At 43.4% G+C, this 22,967-nt stretch overlaps 1 protein-coding gene across 2 annotated transcripts in view; it reads left to right on the plus strand.

The window, feature by feature from the left end:
• SNTG1 (syntrophin gamma 1) overlaps positions 1 to 22,967 on the plus strand; it is a 3,232,656-nt gene that overhangs the window by 1,416,816 nt on the left and 1,792,873 nt on the right. The gene's annotated exons all lie outside the window — the stretch shown is intronic.

Genomic DNA, 22,967 nt, shown 5'->3' on the forward strand with positions numbered 1-22,967 from the left:
CACTAACATCATTCCCTACTCTCCGTACATAGTGGCGCACACGCATGTAGGCATCACACATGTGCACTCCTAGAGTGTAATGCAGTTGCCCGCATTAGCCTTGTCATTGCAACTTTTTTGCCAATGTTGCACAGCATCGGCAAAAAGCATTGGCAATCCAATAGGTCATAGCATCTGAATATTTTGGCTTTGCTGATGCTTGTTTAAGCAAAGTATAACCATGCTAAATGTTTGTTCCATTCTTAACACATTGTGGATTTGAATTGTACACAGTTGCTCTGCTACACCTGTCAGTCTTTGGGTGGTCTTTCCCCAAACCCTTTTACCTAATTACCTTAATTTGTGGTTCAGAAATTCGTTTTTGTTGGCCATAGTACTCTGTGCACATTACCACTGCTAACCAGAGTTAAAGTGCTTGTACTTACTCCCCTAAACATGGTTTAATTGGCTTATACTCAATTGGCATATTTAATTTACTTATATGTCCCCTGTAGAGTGGTATACTGAATACTCAGGGCCTTTAAATTAAATGCTATGAGTGGGCCGCAGCACCTATTGTGCCACCCACCTAAGTAGCACTTCAATACATGTCTCAGGTCTGCCATTGGAGCCTGAATGCAGTTTTAAACTGCAAATTCGCTTTGGCAATATGTTCTCCCTGCCAAAGTCTTAAACGTTCCTTTCATTGCATATGAGTCACCCACGAGGTAGGTCCTAGGAAGCCCATATGACAGGATGCATTGTAATTAAAAGTTTGTACTTTTAATTTGTATGTGTCCCAGTAGTGAAAAATGAATTAATTAATTCTTCACTACTGTGAGGCCTAGCCCTCCTATAGGATTATTTTGGGGATTCCCTATTACATTTATTATGTTGAGAGCAGGAGCTATATGTCATATTTAGTAACCATGAAATGGCAGTGATGAAACCTCCTTAATGGTGAAGTTGGAATTTTCATTACAATTTTCAAAATGCCACTTTTAGAAAATTGTCATTTTTCTGCCCCTAGCCCTTTGTGCCTGCACCATGTTTGGGTTCACATGACTGGGCTTAGCTGACAGACTTTGTGAATTCATCCCAGACGATCACACAGTAGAAAGATTGGGTATGTCTCAAGTGGGCCATTTGCTGGCAGGATGGAGCTGAGCCCAGCCCCTCTTACAACTGGATAGGGTGTGTTCTTCTTTCACTCAAAGGACCTAATGATGCCACATTGTCATTACTTTGTGCACTTTACCACTGCTAACCAGAGGTTAGTGCTTGTACTTACTCCACTAAACATTGTTTAGGGAAGCCAGCTGATTACAACCAGTTTGAAGGGCAGGGGAGCCAGGAAATTCCATACAATTCAAATAACGTTTTTCAGAGTGTCTCCCATATTCTAGTGGAAGGGCACCAGGGTAATAAAAAAGGACATTAAAACACACTTCTAAGTTCACTTCTGGACCTGCAGAAGGAATCTCAGTGGACTGCTTGCACTCTGCAAGACTGTTGTGCGTATCTGAAACTACTGCTTTGCTATCTGGAGCCTCCTTGAACACTCAGGGGCCAGCCCTGCTGCTGAGCCCTGCATTTCCACCTGAACACAGGACTACCTGAGTGTCTCCAAGGGCTAGTTTGCTGGCCTCTTGTAAGAGCTACAGGGATGCAAATAGTTCTGACACATTTTCTCCAAATGTCTTCTAAGTTTGAAGGTAAGCTCGGATTGGGCCAAATCTCATTGTTGTATCCAAGCATGCTCCATCGCAGTCAGACACATTTTTTCGATTTTGACCTGGTTTCGTGCAACTAGATGTCTGCGGTTGATACTTGGATCTTTTAGGTGCCAGTTTTCACTAAAAACGTTTAAAAATTCATAATTTAGGTTCTACTGATTGGACTTTTGCCTTTTTGGTGCTAAACAATTAGTTACAATTTACTCTATTTTCCTAAATTGGTGTCAGAATTTTCTTGTGTAGTGCTTTGTGTTCACTTTGTTAATGTTTGTGCACCGCATAATGACCTTACATATTCCCTCTAACCAGTCCCAGCTGGTCATTTTAGCAGGAAGGGGGATGGACGGGCCCCGCACACACACACACATATACACTCACTCACTCACACCCATGCATTCACAAATGTGCACACACCCATTCACAAAACTCATTCACAACAAATTCATGTATTTATCCATAAATTAACCCACACACCAAATATTCAAAAACATAAAACTTTCAAATTAATTTATCAATTCAATAGTGGAATACCTTGAGTTATGAATATTTTGCCTAGTTTCCATGAAGTAACAGTTTTCTGGGTTTTCTTGGTTCACTCCTGACTTTCACACTTGTTTCCTGCAGAAATAGCAAAAATGAGAAATAGTGACTGCTCGCAAGACATCTGCAATGATGTGAAAAAAGAGAACTCTGAAACAAGTAGTATGTTGTTACAGCTAGCAAACCCTTGATGCAGCAGAAATATATATTTTAGTTTCTACAAAACACTTTCACACCCAGAGCCAACAATCATTGCTCACAAAGACCTCTCAATTGTGCAATACACTCACACCAAATGACGTATAAATATATAGTGAAAACAAACTGGGCAGGAAGCGTAGCTTTACATTTTTGGCACATTTCTAAGAATCTAAGTTTACGAATAGGGAACATTTGTACCATTCCAATTTCTAGATTACTCATAATTTATGGACACGCACTTACAATAGGAAGCTAAAATTATTTAAAATCCAATAAATAATTGAAAATATCGCACCAGTGAACATTTAGGCCCTCATTCTGACCCTGGCGGTTCTCTACCGCCAGGGCCAACGGGGGCGGGAGCACCGCCGACAGGCCGGCGGTGCTCCCTTGGTCATTCTGACCGCGGCGCTTTGGCCGCGGTCAGAACGGGAAAACCGGCGGTCTCCCGCCGGTTTTCCACTGACCTTAGAATCCTCCAAGGCGGCGCAGCTCGCTGCGCCGCCGAGGGGATTCTGACCCCCCCTACCGCCATCCTGTTCATGGAGGGAAAGCCGCCATGAACAGGATGGCGGTAGGGGGGGTCGCGGGGCCCCTGGGGGCCCCTGCCGTGCCCATGCCAATGGCATGGGCACGGCAGGGGCCCCCGTAAGAGGGCCCCGCAAAGTATTTCAGTGTCTGCCTTGCAGACACTGAAATACGCGACGGGTGCCACTGCACCCGTCGCACCTTCCCACTCCGCCGGCTCGATTACGAGCCGGCATCCTCGTGGGAAGGGAGTTTTTCCCTGGGCTGGCGGGCGGTCTTTTGGAGACCGCCCGCCAGCCCAGGGAAAAACTCATAATACCCTCCGCGGTCTTCAGACCGCGGAGCGGTATAATGGAGGGCGGGATCCTGGCGGGCGTCCTCCGCCGCCCGCCAGGGTCATAATGAGGCCCTTAGTCAGTTGTCCACAACAAAATAATACCATGCATGTGTGAGTGGGACTATTGACTGAAACTGAAATGGTCACATAACATGTCCATATAAGGGGGTTTCAAAGTTGCTTTAACAAAGTTCACTATTTGAAATGTCGTTAGCTGCTGTATTTGGGTCATGGACTGATGGCACAACAGGAAACTTGAAAATGCGATTTTGAGAACTAGAGAACTGCAGTCATCTAGTGTGATTCAGTTTGTGTTGAATCTTTCGTAACCAGAAACTCCTGCAAACATCACACCCTGGATTATAAAAACAAATTTCCCTCTTATTTCTCTGAAGGGAAATCTCATGATTTTGCAAAGAATGACAAGAACACACCACTCTGTGTTTACGCTCTTCTCCTGCTATAAAGGCTTCCCAGTATGTGCAGATGGGCCTTCTACCAGGTACATGAAACGCCACAAAATTCCAAATGCTTTCAAAAGGTACATTTTTTTCAGATGTTGGAAAGTTGTCAAGATTTGCCTGCATCCAGGTATATCTGCTAATGGCAGAAACGTAAAAACGAACTAGTGACCCAAATAAGTTTATTATGATGGTGCTCTCATGCAATACATCAAATTTTCTTACCCAGAATCCTGAACAGTGATCAGTAAAGGTGCTACTAGCCAGGATTGTCACTCTTCTCCCAATAAAAAAGGCCCCCCTTATGTGGGTGAACCTAGTGATGTGATATAAAAGGTCTGTATATGTAACCATAGAAGATGTTATAAAGATGATTGAAAAGCTCTCATTTTCAGAGATGAACAGTTGTCATGTTGGACCCAGGGTCAGCCAGAAGCCAAAGAAACACATTAACCCCAGATATGTTTGAAAACTAGAGACTTTTGAGGGTGTAGGTGCATGCATGGGGCTTGCCACATTTTGTTATCCAGATTTTCAATATATGCATTGTCGGACAGGGTGAGCCTTCTGCCTCCACGTTACTCACAGCTTGCACAATGCACATAAATGGCACTATGCATGTGGCAGGTCACACATTAGACCTGAAAAAGTGTTGATCCAATTTCCAAACGGTTCCCTGGGTATGATGAGATTATCAACTGTTGATCAGGTAAATAGATAATATATCCACATCTAAGGAAACAGAAGCCTTTGGTATATCTCTGCAATCGTGGTGGAGACTCTGAATGAAAAAAAGATAGGCCTGTCCCATCTTTTTATGTGCTTAGGTCTCCATCCTGACTGTGGTGCCTACGCAGTCATAAACCTATCTTACTAAAATGTAATTTGTAATTTGTGAATACCGAAAAAATAGAAACCTTACGCAAAAACTTAAGTGTGCCTTTGTGAAACAGGCCCTTAAAGTCAACCTGTGGCCCTTTGGCAGTGTACACTTTTGCCTGCAGCTGCTAAGATCTTGGAGTCTTCCTTGGCAGAACAACTGAACTGTGTTCTGGAATTGGAAAATATCTTAGATGACTCTCAAATTGTCCATTTTGCAGCAATGCCCGGGACTGCTTAACTGCTTTAGTGCGGGCGTTGGTCACTGGCCGATGCCCACACTACCTCCCTGGTGCGGGTCACAACCAGCGGCCAACACCAGGGAGGGGGGTAAAAAATTCTCGGGTGCATCACACCAGAGGATTTTCTTTTAATGCAAAAATACCCCGGGAGACACAGAAGCTCATATATATATATATATATATATATATATATATATATATATATATATATAGATATATCTATCTATATATATATAGATATATCTATCTATATAGATAAATATATCTATTTGTGTACATATATATATATATATATATATACATATATATATATCAATCACTTTTGTCAACGCATGTATGGTTTCCCTGGGGGCTGCGATCGGCCCCTAGGAAAACCACACCCACATATAGAAGTGATATAAAAAAAAATATATATATATATATATATATATATATATTCGCCACTAGTTGTCTTGCAGCTTGCGTCTTCAAAGCAATGCACATACTTCATCTGACTCATTTCAACTGTAGCTTTTAGGCAGCAATAAAAAAGTCAAGTAAGTCTTGTGATTATGTTTCTGCTACAAAAGGATCAGACTTTTGTCTAGTGGCAGTTTTGATTTCATAAAGTAGCACAGAAGGTTTATATGCCTACTGCAAAGATCAAATCTGTAATTTATGCAAATAGCTGAGTACATTAGTAAAGTAAGCCATTGGCTGTGGGAGCACCAAGACTGATTGTTGGACTGGGCGCTTGAGACGCTAAAGACTGTGATGATTGGTATGTGAAAAGGTGAAAAAATAGTGTGTCTTTTTTTTAGTTTCTTGAAAGAACGTGCTGATTGAGGGAAGAAGTGAATGTAAGGTGACCTCTACTGTTGCACGTGTCACACACACAAACACCCACCAGCAATTTTGTGACTGTCTATGTAGGCTAGTGTTTTAGAGCAACAGTTTAGCCAGTAGCAGAGATGGCATCTCGTTGGATGACTGCTGCTGAAGCCCTCACTCGGTTTATAGAGGACAGCTCTGATGTAGGATCAAAGACTGAGACAGCAGATACTTAGAGAGTATCTGAGGGATAGGACAATAATGCAGACTCTGGGAGTGTTTTTTCAGTCGGAGGAGTCCCATTCAATAACTCCTCTTCCAGTGATTATGAGGGAGGTGATGAGGACAGTCTTGCTGTCCCTTTGCAAGCACAGTCTGTGCAGCGGGACCATAGAGGGTTAGCCCAATCCAGAGAGCAGGTGCATGCAGCGGCAAGCACAGAGAGAGTGCTCTCTTGGGAGCTCCCCAATTTAGTTTAGCCCCCAATTCCACCACCTAAATCGTATTGCGGAGACATCAAAAATATCTGTCACAAAACAAACTGGTTTTGTAAGGCAGGTACCTGTGTTTTTGGTCCTGGGTTCGGCGGCCTTATCGGGAAACATTCCAAACCCAGACATTTCTGGAAACTAGGCATCCTGGGGGGTCCACAGGGGTGCGACTTGTGTGGATTCCTCAACGTTTTCTTACCCAGAATACCCTGCAAAACTGAAATGTTGAAAAAAAACTCTATTTTGTTTTTCATTTTTGTCACACAAACTACAGGAATATGCTAAGATCCACAAAATTCCTGCCACCCAGTGTTTCCCCACCTGTGCTGATAAAAACACTACCCCACTTGAGTGCATGTACCTAGTGCCTACGTCAGGAATGGATCACCCCAGGGTCAACAGTTGCCCTCATGTAAGGACCAACATTGACCGTTGTGTGATCTATTCCTGTTGCAGGCATCAGGCCTACCCACACAAGTGAGGTACCATTTTTATCAGGAGACTTGGGTGAATGCTGGGTGGAAGGAAATTTGTGGCTCCTCTCAGATTCCAGAACTTTCTATCACCAAAATGTGAGGAAAAAGTGTTTTTTTGCCAAATATCGAGGTTTGCAAATGATTCTGGGTAATAGAACCTGGTGAGAGCCCCACACGTCACCCCATCTTGGATTCCCCTAGGTGTCTAATTTACAAAAATGCACAGATTTGGTAGGTTTCCTTAGGTGCCGGCAGAGCTAGGGGCCAAAATCCACAGCTAGGCACTTTGGAAATAACAGCTCTGTTTTCTTTGGGAAAATGTGATGTGTCCATGTTGTGTTTTGGGGCATTTCCTGTCGGGGGCACAAGGCCTACCCACACAAGTGAGGCACCATTTTTATTGGGAGACTTGGGGGAATGCTGGGTGTAAGGACATTTGTGGCTCCTCTCAGATTCCAGAACTTTCTGTCACCGAAATGTGATGAAAAAGTGTTTTTTTGGACACATTTTGATGTTTGCAAAGGATTCTGGGTAACAGAACCTGGTGAGAGCCCCACACGTCTTCCTATCTTGGATTCCCCTAGGTGTCTAGTTTTAAAAAATACACAGGTTTGGTAGGTTTCCTTAGGTGCCGGCTGAGCTAGAGGCCAAAATCCACAGCTAGTCACTTTCCAAAAAACGCGTCAGTTTTCAATGTGAAAATGTGATGTGTCCATGTTGTGTTTCCTGTTGCATTAAGCTTACCCACGAAAGTAAGGTACCATTTTTAACGGAATACTTGAGGGAACACAGAACAGCAGAACAAGTGTTATTGATCCTTGTCTTTCTCTACATTTTTTCCTTCCAAATGTAAACCAGTGTGTAAAAAAGACATCTATTTGAGAAATGCCCTGTAATTCACATGCTAGTATGGGCACCCTGGAATTGAGAGATTTACAAATAACCACTGCTTCTCAACACCTTATACTCTGCCCATTTTGGAAATACAAAGGTTTTCTTGATACCTATTTTTCACTCTTTATATTTCAGCAAATGAATTGCTGTATTCCCAGTATAGAATGAAAACCCATTGTAAGGTGCAGCTCATTTATTGCCTGTGGGTACCTAGGGATCTTGATGAACCTACAAGCCCTATATATCCCTGTAACCAGAAGAGTCCAGCAGACATAACGGTATATTGCTTTAAAAAAATCTGACAATGCAGGAAAAAGTTACAGAGTAAAACATGGAGAAACATGTTTTTTTCACCTCAATTTCAATATTCTTTTATTTCAGCTGTTATATACTGTAGGAAAACCTTGTAGGATCTACACAAATGACCCCTTGCTGAATTAAGAATTTTGTCTACTTTTCACAAATGTCCATCTTTCCGGGATCCAGCATTGGATTCACACTAATTCCTGTCACTAACTGGAAGGAGGCCACAAGCACAAAAAAATAGTAAAAATGGGGTATGTCCCAGTAAAATGCCAAAATTGTGTTGAAAAATGTAGTTTTCTGATTTAGGTCTGCGTGTTTCTGAAAGCTGGGAAAATGGTGATTTTAGCACCGTAAACCCTTTGTTGATGCCATTTTCAGGGAAAAGACCACAAGCCTTCTTCTGCAGCCCTTTTTCCCATTTTGTTGAAATTTGTGCTGTATTTTGGCTAATTTCTTCGTCTCCTCCAGGGGGAACCCACAAACTCTGGGTACCTTTAAACTCCCTAGGATGTTGGAAAAAAGGGTGCACATTTTACATGGATAGCTTATGTGGACAAAAAGTTATGAAGGCCTAAGTGCGAACTACCCCAAATAAACTACAAAGGGCTCAGCACTTCGGGGGGAAGGCCCAGCAGCTAAGGGGTTAAACACGAGTTGGTGGGCCTTGGATAAAAGATTTACTCAGCAGGATTCCACTTAATTTGTTCTGCTTTTATTGAATCATTCTTAGCTTCTTATCTCATCCTATTTGTCCGCCCTAAAGATGACCCAAAACTAAGGAGTGTAAAAACATTGTTTTCAAACGGGCAATTTGAACAGTTTTTTATTTAATTATTTCCCTTGCTGTCACTTTAATTGTGAATGTGGTGTTTAAAATGTATGCACTGTTATTGTTCCATTTGTCTTTTTACTATACACATTGTATTGGTTGTAACTCTTCCACTGTATGATCACTTGTAGGAATACAAATAGATCTGGGTATAAATGAATGTGCCTTTAGTGTCATTGATGGGTAAGGCACTCAATAAGGCATCATATATGCACTCTGTCATTCATCTTTGCACTCATCCACCCTTTGACTCATTCTTGCATTTACCTTTTGAGACAACCAGTGCTTAATTTATGCCAATGTTTGCTGGTGCTCTGCACTGGCACTTACTTGTATACACCTGCACTTTGTTTATGAGAGAACACCACATGGTGGCGGACTTAGCTTAATTTTTTAGCACAACCAACCAACGCTAAAATCATTCCCCTCAAAGGTAACCTGTGAGATTCCATGTAACAAAACTCCCGATTGCAGGCTTTAACATTGTGCCAAAGCAATCCACCTGTGAAGATCTAAAGGCTTTTATATATTCAGTGTCAGCTTTCCCACACTACAGCCATTTGATATACAGTTGCGATATTACAAAATTATATGAAATTACTGTCGGCATAGCAGCATACTATCTCTCCTAAGAGGGTCCAAAAAGGATTCTTATGGTGCCAATCGTTTGTACCAACCACTAATCAGAACTGGTAAGCAACCCCAAAACACTTGCCTACTGCTATTATCTGTAAGATTGCATGTAAGAAAAAACCTATCTGTGGGCTTCAATACAGAGTACTACCCATAAATTACTATTGAGTTACAAATATGCAATCAATATGCCAGGACTACTGACTTAATCATGAACAATCACTCCTATAACCATTATTATTGGCCTGTCACTATAAGCAGCTGAGAAGTACTGTGTTGGGCATAAGCTTTTTCACAAGTCAATCACCAGGTATATCATAATAATATTACAAATGTATGACATTACAGTTGTGAAACAGTATAAAATCCCACCTAACAGAAAGCCTAATAAAGATTACCATAGAGCAAATCCTGATGGTTTGTTCACATAAGTCAAGAACAGAAAAACCCTTGCCTACTACTGTGATCTGTAAGATTCCATGTAATAAAATACCTGTCTAAAAGCTTTCACGCATTGTGTAATAACAATCCATACTTGAAAGCCTATTGACTTTAACACATACCTTCCTTAATAGGTAAGTAAGGCATACTACCTTTGTCAAAATGTTTGATTATTAACAGATCTCACCTAAGCAACCTAACATAATAACTTTTCCAAGTGAACCGAGACATCCTATAGCCTTTACCATTCACCTGACAGCATAACTATCAAATTCACATACACTGACAACCATCATGCTTACAGTTCTAAAATTACAAATATGTAGAAAAATACAGTTCACATAACATATACAACCCCTCTAAAAAGGGCTAATGAGAATCATCACAGTGATAACCTCAGGGTTTGTCGAAGTGGGTGGCCAACATATACAACCTTGATTACTACAGTAGTCTGTGAAACAATACCTTTTTAAAGCATGTAACACAAAGTGATACAACCCACTCTTAAAGGCCTACAGATTTTATCAAATGCTTTTCACAATAAATAAGATAGGCCTAGTATCTGTGTCATAACTGTTCATAATAAGCAGATCAAATCCATGGCACAGGTAATAACTTTTCCTAAAGCACCAATCAGGCATATTGCTTGAAATCATAAGCAAATTAGACCTACTGTGATGAATATAAGCTTTCTAACGAGGCAGCCACCAATTGAAAAATAATAACATCACAGAGGTGCACAAAATTATAGTTGACAAAGCAAAATGCTAGATTTCCTCTGAGGGCCTAACAATAGATCTCACATAGCAAACCTTCCATGTCCACTGTTTGTCAAGGTGGCAAGCTTTTAATCAAAGTAATAACAATCCACCCTTAAGTTAATTGATCCTAATGTTTGATTTTCACAATAAGTACATCATGCTTGTGTTGTAACATCTTGTAACAAACAGATATGTTGTTTAGTCATGTTCATGGTTTGCCATCATTATGAACACAGACCTGCTGTAATGGGTATAAACTTTGACACTAGCCAAAAAATTCAATACAAAGACTAATTTTTGTGACAGTGCACAACTTCAGCCCAATCAAATCCAGTATTCTGGGCAACCAAAATGTAGACAAGCCTACTCCTCTCTCTCATTAGTACCTTGAAAACTCTTTTTGGTTGATAAAATCATATCTGGCAACAGCTATCCAATCATGCTAGCCCAAAAAATGAGCTTATAATACAATGTAAACATATGTGATAACAGCAAGAAGACTAAAGTTGACTGATCCGAGGGGGAGAGAGAGAATTGTTGAAGTGAAAATCAAAATCAAACTCTTTTTGGTTCATAACTTCATATCTGGCAACAGCTATCCAAACATGGTATCCCCCCAAAAAATGGGCTGGTAATACAATGTAAACAAATCTGATAACAGCAAGAAGACTTAAGTTGACTGATCTAAGGGGGAGAGAGAGAATTGTTGAAGGGAAAATCAAAGTTTTTGCATGAGAGCACTATAGACAAATCAGGAGCAGGGCCTGCAGACCACCACTTGCTTTAATTTAAAATGTTCAATATAACATAATAATATGGAGAAACTATAGAAATAACATTTTAAGAAAAGGTAAAATGAAAAGAAACTATAGAACTAGTGAGAATGACCTATGGGAAAAGCACATAACAATAATAAATTAATACTTCTTAATACAAAATGTATTTTATATTATTATGTCCAATGTTAAAGAGATCAGTAATGTATGCACTACGTGTGTTATAGATTTCAGGCCAACAGAATAAAATTGAATAAAGGAAAAAGGGGAATAAAAAAGGGACATGATTATTGCAGTACCAAAATATTTGCATAGGAAAACAACAGCACAAAGAAGAGATCTATATGGCAAAACAGGCAAAACATTATAGGTAACATTATTTTAAAAGTAATGAGTCCCTAGAACTTCTGTGTAGAGAATGGAATTATTTAAAATAACACATAATGTATAGTTTAACCATTTCGATTTCTTTGCTGTCTTAAAACTTCAGCCGTCATGTGGTTTTTAGCAACATTTTAAATAAAAAGAAAGTAACAGGCAATCACAACACATTTTAATGCCCATTTGTGTAGACAATATGTTGGCAATATCAAGTGTATGATTATAGTATGTCATGTTCAACCATCTAGTCAACACAATCTTGTTAGAATACTTCTGTTTATATGCAATGATCTGCACAGCAACAGCAATGAAAAGAACACCAAATGTATCTTATGAATGGTTAGTAGATAAATATTGGGCCACCAAGAAAAATATACAGTATGTGGAATTGTAATCGGATTGAACAGATTTCAATCTTCTTTCACAGTGGCTATAGTTTAATTAGTGGCAGGCTAATCCGAAGTGTGGGCCATCATTGTAAATCCATAAAAACAAGGACATGTTTGGAAAGTTTATAGGGTCATGAGCAGAGGCAATAAATGTGTTTCAGAGATCAGTCTCAAATAATCAGTTAGTTAAGTATGCTCAGTGTCTACATTTCATTAGAGGTGATTTATTTCTTAGGCGTTCTAATTCAGTGAGTATGCTGTATACAACAACAAAAAAGAGCCAATACGTTTTGCATCCCTTAAGCTGCCCTCAGGCCGCAGCTTTCTCAAGGCTTTGGGTAGTGTTGTGAAAGAGTACACTGGATGTTGAAATTCTCCTGTGATGGACCACCACTTTGTTTTGATTAAAACCCATGTTGGCGATGTCACTGTAGCAACACTCATATGAGAACCAGCAGTTAAAGCTTAGCTTTGGGATGTAGAATATACCAGCTGTTGAGAGAACACGTAGCAATCTGTGGTCACGTGTTACGATTTCAAGGCTAGTTTGTCATCCAAAAACAGGGATGTGGGTCCCAGAATCCTCTTTTTGGAAGACAAAATTGTTTGAAATTGTAACACCACCAACACAGCAATTATGTCTCACTGGACATCTGCAATGAAGCAAGAACTCAGAATTGCATGACATAGCTTCAATGATGAGTCAAGGATGATTATCCCAGAAACATCTGGGGATCTTTTTCTAGCTTATTACCCTGATAAGCAGGCTGAAATAAAACAAAATCCTACTAGAATTCATCTCTCCTGTTATCACTAGTTGGTAGAATTAATTTGATCAAAATGATTATACTGCAAATGTTATTGTTTTTCGTACAAAACCCACCATTCATACTCCCAGCAATTTGTTTCAAAATAATGGAAACACAAATCACTTCTATTACCAGGGCAAACAAGATGCCCCAAAAATCATAAAACAATGATTTGAAGATTAGAGGAAACAGATCTGCGGTGCCCTGACTTTGACACAGCTAATGGGCAGCTAGATTGAACTTCATACAATTTTTAAATGTTCATGATTGCTGTTCATTTTCTAAATTTGAGTTCCTCATAGCCAGAGTTCTATTTCTCTAACTTCCATAACTCAAACTTCTTCAAGACATTTTGTCTACAGGCAATTTAAAGCACAGTTCACACGTGGTGGCACATTCGGCAATACATCTGCTATCTCATATTTGGTAGGCATCCCCTGTATTGTCTCAATTTTACGATAAACTTAAATTGGAAAACCTAGACTGAGGTGAAGATTTGGTCTTGAAAGATATTGCATTTGCTCCTGAATTCTGGGTGGCAGCATTAACATTTAATATAATCATTGCAACAAAATATCATCATTCCCCACTGACAGTACATCACAACTTTTCTATGACAGTAATATTATCCCAAATGCTGAGATGTCATACATTTAAGTACCCAGGGTGTAATGAGTCTGATGTCGATCATATGCCCATATTACCTCACTGTCTTGTATTTAGTGGTATTCATGCCCATATTAAAAAATAATGGAAAAAAGTAGAAATTAACTTTTTCAATTAAATAAAAGTACGCGGGGGCCACGGATGGCATGACGGCAACGTCCTCCCCGCAGCATTGGCGGTTCCACGGTGGGACCACCAATGTCCTAACGATGCCCTTAATATCTCTAATTCATTTCAGTGGCTGATGAATGCTACCACGGACGGGGTCCTTGGCAGTCTCAGTGGGATCCCTTCAAATGAAATGAGCAAAGGTAATGAAGAAAGGAAGTACCTTTCACTATATCAGTGATAGACAGGTTAAAACTGTACAAACCTTGGACAAGGAACTAAAGACAAATATTGAACATTTACATGTGGTAATGCAAAATGGCAACAAGTCCTAAACCTAAAGGAACTGCAGAAGAAAAAAAAGTCTAAAGACAGTCATCTGAGAGCCAAGTCTAAAACACTCATGCTGTACCATGAGAAACACATCACTAATTTTCATTAAAATAAGTCATTAAGATTGTCATAGGACAGTCTTTCAGCAGTCACACTAGTTCTCTATATTTTTAGCTGCCAGGAAGGGAAGGTGACTATGGATTATTTTTATGTCTTGTTATCACATGTTCATGTTTGGGGGTATGACAGCTAAAATAATGTTTCTAGAACAAGTCAAACTTGACTGTACAAGATCTATGGAGAGGAAGATTAGCATTCTGAGAGACGAAGATTGTCTTTAAGTAACTGTAACAATATCCAGCCCATTGCTTTTGTATGTGTGTTGTTCTTTGTTACCCAAAAGCAGAAGATGCCTTTCTAGCTCCTCAGTGTTCAAGATTTATTGAGTGATGTTTGGAATACATCTTTCACGGACATTTTACTTGACAAATAGGGGCTTTTGCTCAGTTCCCTTCAAAACTGAGATAGCAAAGTTGTTCTCCAGCTTCTTCTTTGAACAGAAATTGAAATGTCACCAAAGACAAAACATTTATCTAATAAACACAAAAAAGCCAGGCTGCACTATTTGCTTTGTCCTTGTAAGAATAAAATTTCCGTTGCCAAGGGCAGAGGAAAGCACACTGAATTTAAGCAAGGACAAGAAAGCTGTTTACACTTGCTGGTGTTGACATATTGTGAACAGACAGACCACAACTCTCGTGTTTTATACACTGCAAATGTTTATTTTATTTGTCTTTCAATACCGAGTCTGTCATCCTGACCTATTCCAAGGTCAGGGATATTTTCCTTCACCAAAACAATGTTCACATTTTTTCTATTTCTGGTCACAATGAAGAGTTTTCATTCTAGCGCTTTCTTATAAAACATATCTGTTGCTCTGTTCTTAAAAACAATGGGTCATATTTACAAGAAAGTGGTGCATCTGTCCTCATGTGCCACTTTTCTTGCATCACCCCTGTCCCACCTAACAACACCATGTTTTTTCCGTCTTTACAATACGGCAAACCATGGCCGTCGTTAGGACAATAGCATCAACAGTTTTGGCGGGACTGTGGTGCTTTGCTGCACTAGAGTCAAATATTTTTAAGCTAGTGCAGCAAAGCACAGGTAGGCCCTTTGATTAAAATGGGATCATCATTTTAACGCCTGCTCTGAGAAGATGTTGTAAATTTCACTTGCGCATATTCTCGGCCCTCCCTGTGTAGGAATGGCTCCCATTTCTTACATTATGACTGGTGCAGGCACATTGTGGAACAAGAGTTAACAAAGTGGCACAATGCAAGCATTGCACCACTTTGTAAATACAGTGCCGGAGAAAGGCCTTCTTAACGCTATCTTAGTGTAAAAAAATAACACTTGGGTGGCATTGGGTGTAGTTAGTAGTTCCGATTGAAGTACACACGTCGGCACTGTACAAGACTCAAGGACAGCAGTACAAGGAATGGTCATCTCTGAGGTGTTCCTTTAAAGAAACTGAATAAGCGAGGGAATGTTCCAGTGTTCAAAATTTGAAATTGACAGAACTCTAAAACTAATTTCTCACACTTTACATAGAACATTCATGGGAAAATGCACATTCATGTAAACGGTACATTTCACTGTTAGGTTTAGGCTTGGATTAATGACTTGCAAAATTATTAGAGGTATGTGCGGTTCTTTTTCATGCCCTGAAGTTTTAGATTTTTTTCACCACATCGTGATGTCGTTTGCATGAGAAGGAAATGTATGCAAAAAAAATTCTTTGAAAGTTTACTCAGATGTTGTATGTACGATTGCAAATGCATTCAAATGCTTTCTATTGGAGGTTACCCTTAATGATGAAAATTATTCCAAAGGTAAGGATTATCACACAAATATCGTAACACGTGTAACGTCACAATTCCAGGAAGCTCGAACTTTCAATACTACTTTGTCAAGTTTGTGAAAATAAATCTGTATCTGTGCAGACCGGTTACCAGTGAATTCTGATTTGCCAAAAGTTGTGCTTAGAATGTATGGCAAAATGAAGATCTATTGCAGAAAGTAAAACTTTTACATTGCACTCATATCAAGTTACACCCAAAAAATAAATAATTCTCAGATGCATCCTATAGCCACCTTTTCGTACTCTGGCATGCTAATACCTCTGGTAAAAGGAGACGTGCCATATTCGGAGCAGGTGCTGTCTTTGAGGTACAGTAGACTCCACATGAGATGTATGTCTTTGATTAACGCAACCAGGCGCTGCATATTGATTAATGCAAATTCAATCAGCTCAACCAAAAACAAACATGCATTCAATCAGCAAGTGTCAAGCTGTTAAGTGGCCCTTTAAAATTGAGATTTGTGTGACCTTTCCCCAGAAGACATTTTGCTTTTCCATAGCGCATTGATTTTTCTTCATACAGGAGAGAGGACGCTGTCAAGGACAAAGAGGGCAAACGGCAAGATTTACATGCTTGTCCATTGAAACTATTATTTTTTGTTATTGTTCTCAGTTTAAATGTCCAAATGCTCATTAACCTAACGTGAAGACAGTTTATTTTTATGTTCTCTGGGGGAAAAAAATGATGGCATCCATGAAGAGCTCAATAACAGCTACTCAGCTACTGAAGAAAGGAACTTGTTTAGGAGCATCCACAATGTAGTCCTCAAGGTCGGGACATCATATTCTGCGCAGAGTCAGCAGAAGAGGTTTTGAGCTCGGTCAGTTTTCTAAAATAAAAGTGAGGGACTCGTGAATTTCTACCGAAGAGCAGCGGCCCTAAGGCGATGAAGAAAGGCACCAACGTCTGGGCCAGATGACCTGTTGTGCTAACTGTCTGTGTGGATATGTAACGGGATCTCGCACCCATTTTCTTTTTTTAGCCACATTATAATTATAACAAGTACCAGCATCATTTTTCACTAAATATTTTTTTATAATTGCCAATACTGATCATGTACTGCTTTCTCTATTGCACCATTGGCTTTTAATATTTTAAAACCGGAAAGTGAATTGTGAGTGTTTTGACCTGGAAGTATGTCATGAGCATGGCTACAAATGCAAACTTTTCTCATGATTACGAATACCAACCCACGTGTGAAATACACATCAGTCCGTATTTCCATTACAAAAGACACGCGTATCTGTTACACAAAATATGCTACTGCCTATTACCATAGGCACATATTGCATGCCATTGTATTGTGGGACAAAGTGGGGCAAAGTTGAGGTCCAACTCGTTTCATTTCTGTCCAGCATGTAATATTACGACTGATAAAAGACATGAAGGCGTTTTAGATTATTGAAGTAAGTTATTGGATTTCTAATAAGAACACTTAATATGGTTAAAATTCAGTGGCAACCGCAGCAAATCTCAAGGGGGGGGGGGTTGAGGGGACAGAGACGGACGGGGGGGAATTAAATAAACTTACCTTACTGCTGTCTCTGTCTCCTGCTGGCTCGCTTGTGGCTCCTCTTCTTCTGTTGTCCCAGCATTCACTGGGACACCAGCGCAGGCTCCCCAACAATCCTGGGGCTGCTTTCATGCTACACCTAGCCTGAAAGCAGCGTCAGGATTGGTCTGAGCAGTGACTGCCACTCAGACACAGCTTTGGGGCCAGTGCAATTTCTCCAGCCTGGCTGTTCAACACAGCCAGGATGGAGAATCCTGAGACGGCTGGCCAAACACACATGCGCACTTAGGGGCACTTTCTACTCCTCTCCCACCCACCTCCCATGGCTCTGCCCCAGCCTTCCCTGTACTGCTGGCTGAGCCAGGACATGAAACATAAAACGATAGTGCCACTATCGTTTTATCTTTCATCTCCCAGGTCTTGGCCAGGGGGACAATACTCCTTTGTCATAGCAAAGGAGCTGTCCCTGTTAAAATTATAGTTGTGAGTGCACATGACCAGAGGCAAATGAGCCCACATTGGGGTCCTTGGAGCACACTTCAACAAGACAAGGGCCAGAGCACTGATCATCTTTGTGCATGTTTGAAAATAACACAAAGGGGTCATTCTGACCTCGGCGGTAAAAGGCGCTTACCGCCGGTCAGAAGACCGCCATAACACCGCCGCGGGCGCGGGAAACCGCCACGATCATTTTGACCCGCAACAGGCAAACCGCCAAAAACCCGACATCCACAAAAGTCCGCCACACCAACGGCCAGCGAAAAACTGGCGATGACCAAACCTCCACCGTCACGGCAACAGAAATACGCCCATTCCATTCTGACCCACGAATCCATGCGGCGGTCTTTCAACCGCGGTATTCCATTGGCGGTACACACCGCCGCGGTCGAAATACACACACAGCTCCAAAACACTGCCACATTGGACATTTTGAAATACACACACCTGATACACATACAAACACCACTCCCACACACCCAACACAATATAAAACACACACCCACATCACCCACAAACCCCTACGACCACCATTTATTGACTAAGGCCAGAGAGAGACACCACCAGCTAGTACAGAGCATTCACGGGCACATAACACCATCACTCACACAACATCCACGCACAAAACACCACACACCACCACACTCACCACACTCATCACCACAAACAGCACCCCACACCTCATCCACACCACCCCATGGCACCCCAAAGACACCCCAGATTTTCAGACGCTGAACTCAGGGTCATGGTGGAGGAAATAGTTTGTGTAGAGCCCCAGCTCTTCAGGACACAGGTGCAGAACACCACCATTGCCAGGAAGATGGAGCTATGGCAAAGAATAGTGGACAGGGTCAACGCTGTGGGTCAGCATCCACGAAATCGGGACCACATCAGGAAGCAGTGGAACGACCTACGGGGGAAGGTGCGTTCCATGGTATCCAGACACAACATCGCGGTGCAGAAGACTGGCGGCGGACCACCACCTCAACCCCCAGAATTTACAACATGGGAGGAACAGGTCTTGGCGATCCTGCATCCTGAGGGCCTGAGGGAGTAGGCGGAGGAATGGACTCTGGTAAGTCTAATCTCAACTACTTCATCCCCCCCCACCCACGGGCATGCCAAATCATACCCCACCCTCCCCCCACCCCCATCACACATCCTCCTTGCTAATGTCTCACCATCACAACCCACCCATCCCAACACCAAGCCCTGCATGCGACCACAAACCATGGACACCCATCACCTAAGCATGCCCACTGCACATACCCATCCCCCCCCAAACCACCGTCACAAAAGCCCCCACAAGGGAATGCCAGCACTGGGGTACACGGGCACCCACCCATTGCACGCTATGGCACACACAGAAGCAATAACCATACTCTTATACCCCTGCAGGACCCGAACGCCACGACACCGCCCAGGAGGGTCCAGAAATGTCCATTCCACCCCCAGAAGAGGCCCACAGTGATGACAGCAGCTCTGTCTCCCTGGACCCAGATGACCAGCCCGGCCCATCGGGGACCTCGGGACAGTCAGTTCCCCTCAGACAGCCACAAGCCACAGCAGACCTACCCCCCTCTGGGAACACCAGCACAGCACCCACCCAGCGGGCCCATGCCTCTGTCTCCAGGACACGTCAATCAGCGGTGTGTCCACCACTACAGGGCACCCAGGTTAACCCACCACCCCAACAACAACAGGGACCTGGGGGCAGTGGTAGTGGGCACACGGTCCAGGGGACAGAGGCCAAGGGAAACAGGGGAACTGGGAGGGCTACTGTGCGACAGAGGGGGGACAGGCCCAGGGAACCCACTCTCCACGAGGCCCTATCCTCCATCATGGGAGCATACCACCACTCCCAGGAGACGATGGCGACGGTCCTGGCCAGGTTCCAGGAGATCCAGGTACTGCAGGAGGACCAGTTTATGGGGTTCAGGGAAGAACTCAGAAACATCAGTTCCGCAATGGGCATCATCGTTGTGGCTCTCAATCAGATTGTCAGCACATTGCGGGACCATGTGGCACCACAAAGGGCCCCTGTCACTAGCATGGACCAAGAACAGGCTACCACCTCCGCCGGCGCTAGTGGACAGGAGGCCCTGACACAAGAACAACAGGCCACCAGAACCCCACCCCCTGCAGAAGGAGAACCACCCCGCAAGCGGGGCCTGAGATCTAGGAAGAAGACAGAGTAAGATGCCAAGACCCCCGCCAGGAAAGGATACCCCCTGATTGTCATCCCACTGTCCCACATTGTCACCCTGTCCAACCTTAAACTGCCCCTGCTCCACCTTCCACAGGCATATGGACAATGCACCTGTGAGACTGAAAATCTGGACTCTGCCATGGACATTCCTTCACCATCACCCATCACCGAATTGCAACCATTACCCAAAATTGAGCACACTTATTGCACAAAAATAATCTGGAGTCTGCCTGTATTTTTGAACAAATGTATTACACAGAACCGTGCCAAAATGTCCAGTTACATTGTGATGACAACATACCACTATCACACAGCTGTAGTCCATGGGGAAACAAAGCAGAGGTCACGGAGTGGGGCCCACATCTCTGAAATTGGAAGGGAAAGTCACAACTCAGTTAACATACACTGGGGGGAAACTCAGACAGTAGAGAGGCAGGAGACTTTAAGTAAATGTAAAATGCCGGTGTTGATTCTTACCTGTATGTCATTGAAAATACTGCTGTATTACTGTGTCCCTGTTGTCTGTGTCGTCCTCTTCGTCTTCCTCCTCTTCACTCTCCGCAGGCTCCACAGCTGCCACAACACCACCATCTGGACCATCCTCCTGCAGGAAAGGCACCTGGCGTCGCAAAGCCAGGTTGTGAAGCTTACAGCAGGCCACGATGATATGGCACACCTTCTTTGGTGAGTACATTAGGGATCCACCTGTCATATGGAGGCACCTAAACTTGGCCTTCAGGAGGCCGAAGGTCCGCTCGATCACCCTCCTAGTACGCCCATGGGCCTCATTGTACCGTTCCTCTGCCCTTGTCCTGGGATTCCTCACTGGGGTCAGTAGCCATGACAGGTTGGGGTAACCAGAGTCACCAATTAGCCACACACGGTGTCTCTGAAGTAGTTCCATCACGTAAGGGATGCTGCTATTTCGCATGATGTACGCATCATGCACTGACCCAGGGAACTTGGCATTTACATGGGAGATGTACTGGTCAGCCAAACAGACCACCTGGACATTCATGGAATGATAACTTTTTCTGTTCATGTACACCTGTTCACTCGTGCTGGGGGGGACCAAAGCAACATGTGTCCCATCAATTGCACCAATGATGTTGGGAATATGTCCAAGCGCATAGAAATCACCCTTCACTGTAGCCAAATCGCCCACCTCAGGGAAAACAATGTAGCTCCGCATGTATTTCAGCAGGGCAGACAACACTCTGGACAACACCTTGGAAAACATAGGCTGAGACATCCCTGATGAAATGGCCACTGTTGTTTGAAATTACCCACTTGCCAAAAAATGGAGTACTGACAGAACCTGCACTAGAGGGGGGATCCCTGTGGGTTGGCGGATGGGTGACATCAGGTCTGGCTCCAGCTGGGCACACAGTTCCTGTATAGTGGGTCTGTCAAGCCTGTATGTCAGTATGACATGTCTTTCTTCCATTGTCGACAGGTCCACCAGCGGTCTGTACACGGGAAGATTCCTCCATCTCCTCGCAAGTCCCAGCGGACGGTGCCTAGGAAGGACAACATGGAGCACAGAGTCAATCAACCCACAGGTATGTTCCCACAGCTTGCACAGTACACGATTCTCAATGCATTGAATGGCTTGTATGAGTGTTGATGCAAGGCCTAGGTATGTGTGACGCAGTAGAAATTAAGATATGGGGGCTCTTGAAATGGCGGCTGCCTGACCTGTGAAGTGCGACAGTGGGATGTGAGGTCAATGCGCTGGCGTGGCACACCGTGGCGGTAGGCGGACGAAGACCGCGGCGCAAAGCCGCATTGGTTAACATTGAACCCTATGGGTTTCAGGCGCCAATGACGATGTGCGCAGGCGGTCGCGGTACGCACCGCCGCGGTACGCACCGCCGCGGGCGTGACCGCCATTTTCTATCTGCTTAATCACTCGATACCTGATCATCCACAGGAGAGGACCTATACTGCAAGTGCTGCTGTGACCTCGGTCTGGAAGAGACAATGGCTGCTGCGACTGGGGAAAGGGCCCCTGCCTTCACTTCTGAAGAATTGGAGAAACTCGTGGATGGGGTCCTCCCCCAGTATGCGCTACTCTACGGTCCTCCAGACCAACAGGTAAGTACACTGGGACCATGCTTTGTGGCCAATGCCTGGGTTGAGCGGGGTGAATGAAAGATGGTGGGGAGGGGAGCGAATGAGGCAAGCATCAAACGACAGATGAGAGCATGTGCCACATGGCAAGGGTGGGGATGGAGGGCCACTCACATCGAGCATGCAGAAGGTGATTTTTTATTTTTTTTCCCCCTGTACATGTCACATAGGTCAGCACCCATCAGAAAATCGACATTTGGCGTGCCATCGCCAAGGACGTCCGGACCCTGGGGGTCCACAACAGACGGGGCACCCACTGCCGGAAGAGGTGGGAGGACATCCGCCGCGGGAGCAGGAAGACCGCGGAGGCTCTGCTGGGGATGGCCTCCCAACGTAGGAGGGGTGCCACTCGTACTTTGACCCCCCTGATGTCCCGGATCCTGGCGGTGGCCTATCCCGATTTGGATGGGCGCGTGAGGACATCACAGCAGACACAAGGGGGTGCGTACAAGCACATTCTGCTGATTTTGCGCACATTGGAGGTGTCTGGGTGGGGGAGGAGGGCTGTGGGTATCCCTAGGCCAGGGCGATTTCTGTAGGCTAGGCCCCTCCGTTAGGCATGGCCCTGTGCCCCTGCCCCCCACCTCTGTAGGTTGCCTAGTACAGCTATTCATGGCCCTGTGTCACCTATGTGTGGAGTTGTCGTCCATAGGCTTGTAGGCCATGTCCCAGGGATTGAGTAG

The sequence above is a fragment of the Pleurodeles waltl genome, chromosome 2_2 (genome assembly GCF_031143425.1).
Source record: "Pleurodeles waltl isolate 20211129_DDA chromosome 2_2, aPleWal1.hap1.20221129, whole genome shotgun sequence".
NCBI classification, from domain to species: domain Eukaryota; kingdom Metazoa; phylum Chordata; class Amphibia; order Caudata; family Salamandridae; genus Pleurodeles; species Pleurodeles waltl.